At 40.6% G+C, this 7,766-nt stretch overlaps 1 long non-coding RNA gene across 1 annotated transcript; it reads left to right on the forward strand.

Annotated features, from left to right (window-relative positions):
• Positions 1 to 411: 411 nt before the first annotated feature.
• On the forward strand, positions 412 to 6,299 carry LOC120854512. The gene is made up of 3 exons (XR_005719002.1): positions 412 to 659; positions 2,718 to 2,880; positions 6,037 to 6,299. It is a non-coding gene; the product is annotated as an uncharacterized LOC120854512 (long non-coding RNA).
• Positions 6,300 to 7,766: the final 1,467 nt, after the last annotated feature.

The raw sequence follows: 7,766 nt of genomic DNA on the forward strand, positions 1-7,766 counted from the left end.
TTTTCTGACACACACAGACACACACACCCCTATAGTTATTAAGCTATGTGGTTGAATCAGAATCTTGCCTACAACACTGCTTTATGCCCAGAAGCATTCTTAAACACATCCACATTGCCTTTATCTGGAAAATACTCTTCTTACTCTATTAACTCTTCTGCACAGCTTTGGTGAGGAGTTGGTATAAGCCTAAATGTAGATAGGGCTTCCCTGGTGGCTCAGACAGTAAAGGACTTGCCTGCAGTGTAGGAGACCTGGGTTCGATCTCTGAGTCATAATGTTCTATCCTTCTTCCAATCTAAATAGCTGGGCTTGGGAGCCCACAGCAAGCCTCTTCAGAACCACCTGGTTGGCTGGGGTCTGGGAGAAGGTACCCATTTTTGTCACCCCTGTTGTTTCCAAAATCCAGCTAACACCTGGCTAGATATATCAGGAAGCCTGTTATTCCTGAGGTTACAACGGTAGTCTCCAGTGCCCTGCAAACACTCGATGAAAGACACAGCCTGCTTTCAAAGAATTCAAGCGGCTCAACTTCAAAGAGCGGCTTTGCTTAGAGTCACCTGGTGCCACCCTCTCGGTGCCTCCTGTCTGGAGGGAGTCTGGAAGCCGCTGCTTACCACCATCTCCTGCCCTCCTAACCCGTCGCTGGTTACATTAAGGTAGGAAAGTTTTATGTGTATAATTTGTGAAGTTCCCTTAAGCAGACAGTGCTATATAAATGTGAAAAGCTGTTATTAATAATCAAGGTTGGCACACCTAAGAATACTGTAGAATTAAAGTAATGAGATTCTATTTTTAGGCAGACTTGCCAATAACATGCAAGTATGATAAGGCTGTGATTTAAAGCTCACTTTAACCTTCCCTTGCTCTAAAGAGTACATTTTCTGGGCCGCCTACACAGCAGTCAGCCGCCCCGAGCTCTATTAACGCTAATGGTGAAGCCAGGCTTGGAGCAGCAGCCTGCCTGCCTGGCTAAAAATAGGCTTTGGTCTTTGCGAGATGGGAGTGTACCTTGCAGACCACTTGCTTTCAAAAGGTCTAGATCAGTCTCTCAGTCACCTTGCAAATCTTGACCACTGTCTTGGAAACGATCAAAAAAGCTTCCAGAATGTGTTGTGAAATTTTTATAGATCTATAATTATGTGAAGGTATAGGATATGTTTGGGAGGTTCAGTTACCTTTATTTTCAGATGTAAAGGTGTTTAACAAAGGCCCGGGTTGGAAGGGATTCACAATTTAAAAAGGAGTCTCTCTTCTCAGGGGGGAAAAAAAAAAGATTAGCTCTTCCTCCACTAATGTTCAGGTCAATGCTTTGTCAATAACAGTAACTCTTCTTCACCAATTTAGTGCAGCCTATAAAGATCGTTATGACTCATAATTACAGATGCAGATTTATGTCAAAATGCATATATAAATCTCTGGTTCTGGCTGTGGGTCACCTCTTATCAGAAAAAAGATTTGTGTAAGGAGACACTCTCCTTGATCCCTGTGGGTATTTTTTTCTTTTGGATTTTGGGGGCAGAATTATAAGGGTTTGCTACCAATGACACAAATATGACCCAAGGCACATTACAGATTCACAGCTGGAGGGAGTGAGGAGCTGGCTGGCTTTGATGGTGGGTAGTGGGGGAGGGGGAGGTAGCCGGGGAAATACACTTTCTGGGATTATTGCTCTCTGGCTAAATCAAGACCACCTTTTCAACACCTGCAGGCCAGCCACTATAAATCAGAGGAAAGATGATTACCTGAACAGGAGATAGGTTTTAAAATGACTGAGACTTTCTGAGGCTGAAGTCTACCATGTGATTCAGGGACAGAGGGAAACCTAACTAGGTAAAGGAGATGTCAGGTCGGCATTGCTCAGGATTCTCACATAGTAGGGTTTGTTTTGTGAAGCATCTCCTGCTAAGATATCTGAGTTTTGAACCATCATCTAGACTCCAGAAAACAGTCTGCCTAGTGCTAGGACTCCCCAGCACCTATGGAGGATGGGAGAGGTACCGCCACCTTTCTGTGGGAATGTACACCGACTCTGTGTGCTCACGTGCTCAGCTGTGTCTGACTCTGTGACCTCATGGACTGAAGCCTTCCAGGCTCCTCTGTCCATGGAAATTTTCCAGCAAGGATACTGGAGTGGGTTGCCAGTTCCTCCTCAAGTACACCTTCCCAACCCAGGGATCGAACCCATGTCTCCTGCATTAGCAGGCAGATTCTTTACCACTCCACCACCTGGGAAGCCCATACCATCTCTGTGTAACTGCTGAAAAATTGCTGAAGATTCTGCATAGTCCCTGTTGGAATGCTGGATCCGGGAGGTTACTAAGACTGTGCCTGGAAATCCCATTTTTTTTCCTACCTGCCGATCTCAAATTTGTACACCTAGACAATAGGTGTTTAATATGGTAACTCTCAGATGGTGCTCATAAAAATACATAGAAACTTAAACACCTTCCTGTGCTTAGTCGCTCAGTCATGTCTGACTCTTTGTGAGCCCATGAACTGTAGCGTGCCAGGCTCCTCTGTCCATGAGGATTCTCCAGGCAAGAATACTGGAGTGGGTTGCCATGCCCTACTCCAGGGTTCTTCCCAACCCAGGGATTGAACCCAGCTCTCCTGCGTTGCAGGCAGATTCTTTACCATCTGAACCACCAGGGAAGCCCATTTACCTGTCTACCCTATGATAAATTCTACTACAAATTCTACAATTCTACTCCTAGGAACACCCTAGGAATGCATATGCCCATGAGAAGACTTGCACAAAGATGTGCATCACAGCTTTACTCATGGCAGTCCAGCCCAGGCAACCCTAATGTCCATCAACAGGTGAATGGATAAGCAAACTGCCTTCTTTCCCTACACTCATCAATAAAAAGGAATGAGGTACCGATACCCACACAGCAAAGATGAATCTAAATGTGTCGCATTATATGAAAGAAGCCAGATACAAAAGAGTCCATAATATGTGATTCTATTGAGATGAATTTCAAGGACAGGCAAAGCTAGTCTATAGAAATAAAAATCAGAATTCTAGCTGCAGTGCAAAGAGGGTTATTGACTAGAAAGGTGCACAAGGGAACGCTCTAGGTGATGAAAATGTTTTATATCTTAATCTAGGCAGTGGTTAACATGGTATATAATATGTTAAAAAATGATTGGGCTGTATGTTTACTTGAGCTTTGTGCTATTTACTGTTTGTAAATTATAGCTTAAATAAAAAATCTTAAAAACTCTCTGAAAAACATACGTGGAGAAAAGCTTACTTTGTGAGAACAATCACAAACAGACAAAGATAAAATCATGAAGTTAATCTAAAGAGCAAATGAAAAAAAAAATGAGCCTTTCACTTGTCACTTTTATCATAGGACATGAAAATGCTGGGGTTTAGGAAATTAAAGTCATTATATGGTATGAATTCACCTGCTTAGGAATTCACCTGTAGATGTATTTTGAGACTGTTCCTGTTAAATTAGGAGGTGTTTCATTTGCATGTTTTTCCCTAGGAAATGATGTTGTTTAAACGTGAACAGTCAGGAAATAGATATTTTAGGTTGATTCATCACTTGTCTTAGCAAGAGATCAATTAACTAATGATACCATTGGCCTCCAGCATTCTTTGTAAAATGTATTTCATCCTCTTGAATATTTAGATTAATTAAGGTATGAGGCTATGGTGTTTTTATGACAAAAAATTGATATTAAATACACATTTCCTATTTTTTCATGCACTATAACTAAGTTATATTTGTCTTTATTTGTATAAAGACTTCCAAGTTGTTAAAGGAAATCTTTGGAGTACTTGCCTTCCTGTGTTGCTAATGAAACAAAGAAGGCTTACTTTCTAAGAACGATCATGACAGAATTTCCACGTGGCATCTGCTACTCATTATTCAGCTGACATTTCCATTTCTGAAACTCTAAAGTTTGTCTGAAATTGTTAGTGACATGTATAAAACGCTTGCAGAATTTTAAAATGGACCCTAGAGATCACCAAGTCCTTCTCCCTCATTTAAGATGAGGAAACTGAAATCAGGAAAGGCTAAGTGACTTGCCCAGGGTTCAACTTTTTTTGGCCGACTTCTTAGGTAGAATTGGAATGCTTCCCTTGAACTTTGTGATAACAGCAGATTCTATGATCAAAGAGATATCACGACTGCATCGTTGTTGAACATGTGCTTATTTTAGGAAATGGAAAATTGTCTTCAGAACGTAAAGTATTTCATAGTCCTGAAAATAGTGTTGCAAGTCGCTAGTTTGCCCACAGCGAAACTCCTGTCGCCAACATTAGCCTAAGCCTGTCTATCTCCCTTACCTGCGCCATTGCATTTAGAAACCTGTGAATCAATGGAACGTACAAAATCTGGTTTAGGGGTTGCATTGCCTTAGTTCACTTCTGATTTCCCTACTTACGAGCTATGTGGCAGATTACGAGCTATGTGGCAGATTAAAGTGTGTTAGTTGCTCAGTCGTGTCTGACTCTTGGTGACTCCATGGACTGTAGCCTGCCAGGCTCCTCTGTCCGTGGAATTCTCCAGGCAAGAACACTGGAGAGGGTTGCCATTCCCTTCTCCAGGGGATCTTCCCGACCAGGGATTGAACCCGAGTTTTCTGCATTGCAGGCAGATTCTTTACCACCTGAGCCACCAGGGAAGCCCAACTTGCACTTAAATCTCAGCTTCCTAATCTGGCAAATGGGAATAATAATAGAATCTTATGCTATGTTTTTAAGTTTTAAATTAAATGGTATAAGTCAAGTCAGCCTGGTACTTAACAAATATTTAATAAATGGTAGCTAATAGGTCATTTTGGAATTTCCAAAAAGGAAATTATACTCTGATTTATTTTGTTTGATTTTCCCACTACCACCTTTTTTGCATATGCAGTTCAGTACCTCAGATACAGTGTTCTCTCCTGTTTTCAGGACCCTCTCAACTCTAGCTCCCTCCATCATTTCCCAGCTGGTCTTACACTCACCCCTGATCTGCCTGGTTTCCCATGTACAGCTCACAGTATACATTTTAGCACTTGACTCTTGGTCTTATAATGCTCGTTAATTATTTCATCTGATGTAAGTTATATAATATATTTCTTTTGCATCTTTAACAGGACCTAGCGTAATGTGAAGGGCATGTAGCAAATGCTTGAAAAATCATTGTATCAAAGAATTAAAATAGAAAACCTTCAAAATATTAAGCCTTGATTCCAGTGATGGCTGGTGAACTATTTTAATGGAGGTCATCTGTTAAATCTATTTTATAATATTTTAAATAACTTTATACAGTAGGAGCATTGTAGCCAGAGACAAACAAACAAAAGCAACACATGCAAAAAAACAAAAACCTTGCCTGGAGTGGGGTTATGACATTTGCCATAACTCAAATTCTGAAAATCTGGTGTTTCCTTTTTAGTTCTGTTATAGTGCCTGCAATCTAGTGTGAAGACCAAAGTCCTGTTTTTGATTTATGTATCAAATAATGATGTAAGGCTACAAAGAACAAATGAAACCATATCACCAGCTCAGGCTCATGCTCATGGCCATACTCTTTAAAATATTAGGAAATAACAGAACTGTCAGGAATATAGCACAGTAATATTAGTAATGCAAAGGACAAAAAATAAGACATATCAACATGTATAAAGTTTAAATATGTTTACATCAGTAGTATAAAGGAAAATAAAAGTGAAAGATTGAAAAAGTGAAAAAAAAAACATACCATACAACAATAAAACTTATGGTTGACATTTTATATATTTACATATATATTTTTATGGATCTCAGGGATAGAGACTGTTTTGTCAAAAGCTTTCAAGAAAGTACCCCAAATACTTGGATTTTATAGTGATATTGTACTAGAATCCGATCTTTCTCAAGTATACTTAAGAATGTAGAATTGCTTGGACAGTTGCCATTCATCCTGGAACTTTAACCTTTTCAAGGCCTTGGTCCAATTTTGTGATTTATATAAACAATAATTTTTTTTTTCCTGTTGACAAATTCATCACTAAGCATCAGAATTTTACTTTGTGTGTAATTCCTAGGTAGTGGCCAAGATATCCTAAGTGCCATAAGAAACAAAGCCAGGGAATAAGGAGTTCCTCCTGGTGGGCTGGCGTCTATGGGGTCTCACAGAATCGGACACGACTGAAGCGACTTAGCAGCAGCAGCAGCCACTGTCGGTTGCTAAATGATAGTGCTCGACAGGAACAAGGCTTGTTGGGACACACTTGGCAAAGAGCTTTGCCTCCTCACAGGGCCTGTGTTCATCTGCAGTTCACTCACACAACCACACAACTGTAAGTAATGTAAAGGGTGTTTGTGGTATTATTGTCTAATTTTTCTTAATTCATCCAACCATTCATCCAACAAAAGTTGAAAACGTATTCTGTACCTAGCAGAAAAGAAAACACAAACCAACACCCCTGTCCTCATGGAGCCTAATTCTAAGACCTTCTTCTTCTTGCTCCTTCTTGTTCCTTTGCCTCAGTTCCACCATTAGGATTTTGACAATAGTAGTAAATAATTGTATTCGTGTGGTCAGTAAGGATTTTCATTTCAGTATTATTTGTTTTATGCTATATTGAACCAAAGAATTGATGCTTTTGAACTGTGGTGTTGGAGAAGACTCTTGAGAGTCCCTTGGACTGCAAGGAGATCCAACCAGTCCATTCTGAAGGAGATCAGCCCTGGGATTTCTTTGGAAGGAATGATGCTGAAGCTGAAACTCCAGTACTTTGGCCACCTCATGCAAAGAGTTGACTCATTGGAAAAGACTCTGATGCTGGGAGGGATTGGGGGCAGGAGGAGAAGGGGACGACAGAGGATGAGATGGCTGGATGGCATCACCGACTCGATGGACGTGAGTCTGAGTGAACTCCGGGAGTTGGTGATGGACAGGGAGGCCTGGCATGCTATGATTCATGGGGTCGCAAGGAGTCGGACACGACTGAGCGACTGAACTGCCTGACTGACTGACTGACTGACTGACTGAATATACATGTCTCCTTCTTAAAATGCAGTGTGAAAGTGAAAGCATTAGTTGCTCAAAGTGTCTGACTCTTTGCGACCCCACAGACTGTAGCCTCCCAGGCTCCTCTGTCCATGGTGTTCTCCAGGCAAGAATACTGGAGTGGGTTGCCATGCCCTTCTCCAGAGGATCTTCCCAACCCAGAGATCGAACCCAGGTCTTCTGCGTTGCAGGCAGATTCTTTACCAGCTGAGCCGCGAGCGACTCCCAAAGTATAATCCAAAGATATATTAATTAATTTAAAAAGCCTGATACCATTTCTTTCTTTAGAACGTTTGCAGTGGAGGTGTTTTCTTAGTAAACTGTCATGGGAGCATTTTTTTTTAATGAAAAGAATTGGAATTATTTCAGTGGAGCTTATGTGCCTAAGTGTCTATAATACTTGAACAATTAGTTAACGGATTGATGGGCCCATTAATATTTTGCATAAGCTAGTTTTGTTTGTGGTAAATTGCATTTTACTTTTTTCACATTCAAAAATTTATTTATTGTATTATTTGGCCAACCAATGTTTCTTTTTGCTATTATAATATATGCTAATAATATTATCTGGAATCTAGTGGTCATAGCACGGACTTACAATGAGCAATGGGCATAATGTCAATATCACAGCTACATTTTTGATTCTTGGCAAGGGTGGTTAACAGAGTACGTGATTCAGGTTGCACACTAATATTGTTAGCAACCTATTATACTGTGCTCAGTGGAGCAGAACTCAGGACATCCTAAGATGTTAATTATTCC

This window comes from Oryx dammah, unplaced genomic scaffold (assembly GCF_014754425.2).
Source record: "Oryx dammah isolate SB20612 unplaced genomic scaffold, SCBI_Odam_1.1 HiC_scaffold_27, whole genome shotgun sequence".
Taxonomy (NCBI): domain Eukaryota; kingdom Metazoa; phylum Chordata; class Mammalia; order Artiodactyla; family Bovidae; genus Oryx; species Oryx dammah.